At 37.0% G+C, this 2,479-nt stretch overlaps 1 non-coding gene across 1 annotated transcript; it reads left to right on the top strand.

Annotated features, from left to right (window-relative positions):
• The first annotated feature begins 1,458 nt into the window (after positions 1-1,458).
• Positions 1,459-1,564, top strand: LOC124704813. The gene has a single exon (XR_007003695.1). It is a non-coding gene; the product is annotated as a small nucleolar RNA R71 (small nucleolar RNA).
• The last annotated feature ends 915 nt before the right edge of the window (positions 1,565-2,479 follow it).

Raw genomic sequence — 2,479 nt, 5'->3', positions numbered from 1 at the left:
TTTCACAGTATGTTCATCTGTGACCATACCATCATTGTTACTAGAAGGAGATGTATCAAACATATAATGATCAGTAGCAAAAGGATTTTCAAACGTCCCCAAGCTTAGAGCTTTCTATATCATTATGAGAGGAAGCATGGATAGTACTGATACTATGGCAATTATTAACATTATCATTTTCAGAATTAGTTTCCCAGAGATTTGCAATATCAAAAGTAGTGTGCTCTTTCAAATCATGATCACTAATGTAGGTAAAGGGCATAGGAAGATCATTGTACTCAGATTCATTATCATAATAATCATCAGGAGCAACATACTTACGGTTACCTATCGTTATCTCATACACGCGGGGATATGTTGTTACCTCTTTCTTTTTATTCCCCTTCTTCTTCTTCTTCTTCTTCTTCTTCGTTCCGTTCTTCTTCTTCTCCTTCTCCTTCTCCTCGTTCCCTTCTTTAGGAGGGAGAGGCTTGATGAGAGGCTTCTCCACATAACCTGCTTTATTTCCAGAAACAATAGAAGAAACTTGGGAGGATTCCTCCTTTTCATTAATAAGTTCAAAACACACAGCGGTCCTATCATATTTTGGCAAGGTGTCATCTTCTAAAATATTTTGTATGTAAGTATTTGTATGGCAATTATCAATGCAATAAGAAAAACACCCATGCAGGACATCATTAATATCAAGATCACTCATATGTAACAAAGAGATTTTTCTTGATAACTCTTCACACCACAAAAATAAAGTAAGTTCATCATGCTGATTAGGAGTAATTTCATCATCACAATACAAATTTGCAGCACTCATGGGGTTCGAATTATTATTGGAGGAGCATTGAAAATTAAAATGACCCGCTCTATGGCAAAGTTCACAAATAAAAGGATAGAGGGCACAAACTTTTTTACCAAGATTATCTAGAGCCCTAGACCACTTTCTAGTTTTTTCATTAATATGATGGATACAATATTCATCTTCTGTTTGATTAATTCCACAAGGTCTATGCATTCCACAAAAATTAACATCCTTATAGGAAATAGCATCTTCAGAAGTTTGGGCATGCTTATTGCAATCATTAATAACAATTTCATCCCTCATGCAAGCGTCTTTAAAAGGTTCATGATACTTATCAAAATTCTTCCTAGGCAATTCAAAATGAGAGGCAAAAGCTTTATAAAGATTTGCAATAACTTGAGAGTCAAGACCATAAGTAGCACTCATATTTCGAATTTTATCAGTATCCATAAAAGTTTCAATGCATTCATAATCATAATTTATACCCGACTCTTTACCTTTGTCGTTCTCCCAATCTTCGACATTCTCCTGAATCCGATTAAGAAGGTCCCATTTAAACTCTTCTTTATTGCGCGTGAATGATCCGAGAACAAGCAGTATCCAAGCAAGGTTTTATCTTGAAAAGAAAGTCTTGCATAGAAATTATCAATGATGATATTACCAGGAAGCTCATGATTGGGGCATTTGAGCATTAAAGACTTCAATCTCTCCCATGCTTGGGCAATACTCTCTCCATTATTAGGCCAGAAATTATATATTCGGTTTCGGTCTTTGTGAATTTCACTTGGAGGATAGAATTTAGAATAAAATAGAGGCACAATATCCTTCCAATCAAGAGAATGCTCATCCTTCAGCAGTTTATACCAATGCGCCGCTTTACCTGACAACGACATAGAGAATAATTTCTTCTTCACTTCATCCATAGAGATACCTGCACACTTGAATAACCCGCATAATTCATGCAAAAAGAGTAACTGATCTCCAGGATGGACAGTTCCATCCCCTTCATAGCGGTTATCCACAACACGTTCAATAATTTTCATAGGGATTTTATATGGAATACTTTCAGTAGGTGCATTTAAAATATCACAAGCATCATTAGAGTTATCGCATATGGGAGATAAAGTATTATTAGAGCAATTTTTCTCCCCTAAAGATGGGAAGCTAAAAAGATCACAAAAACTAGCTTCCCCAAGCTTAGACTTCTCCATAGCATTAGCAGTAATTGCATTCATACTAATAACATCGCTACTAGCATGCAAATAAGGTTCCATAGGTTTTTTAATTTTAGCATCAAACAATTCTAACTCAGGAAAAAGATTAAAAAGCTCACCAAAATTTTTGTTGTTTTCCATTATGCCTAACTAGTGAAAATAAAAACAAGAAACAAAAAGATGCAATTGCATGATCTAAAGGAAATAGCTTCGAGCACACACAACGGCAACAGAAAAGTACTTAGTTACCTGGGACCGGAGTATGAGTGCCTTTTACCTTTCCTCCCCGGCAACGGCGCCAGAAAAGTACTTACTGTCCACAACTGGCGCGTGGTTGACGTGGGAGGTTTGATGGCGGTTGACAGGCTTGATGGAGTGTCTTGATTCGTCCCCGGCAGCGGTGCCAGAAAAGTGCTTGATTTCTACGGGTGCTTCTATTCTTGTAGACAGTGTTGGGCCTCCAAGAGCAGAG

The sequence above is a fragment of the Lolium rigidum genome, chromosome 3 (genome assembly GCF_022539505.1).
Source record: "Lolium rigidum isolate FL_2022 chromosome 3, APGP_CSIRO_Lrig_0.1, whole genome shotgun sequence".
NCBI classification, from domain to species: domain Eukaryota; kingdom Viridiplantae; phylum Streptophyta; class Magnoliopsida; order Poales; family Poaceae; genus Lolium; species Lolium rigidum.
This window is presented reverse-complemented; position numbering and strand designations above follow the sequence as displayed.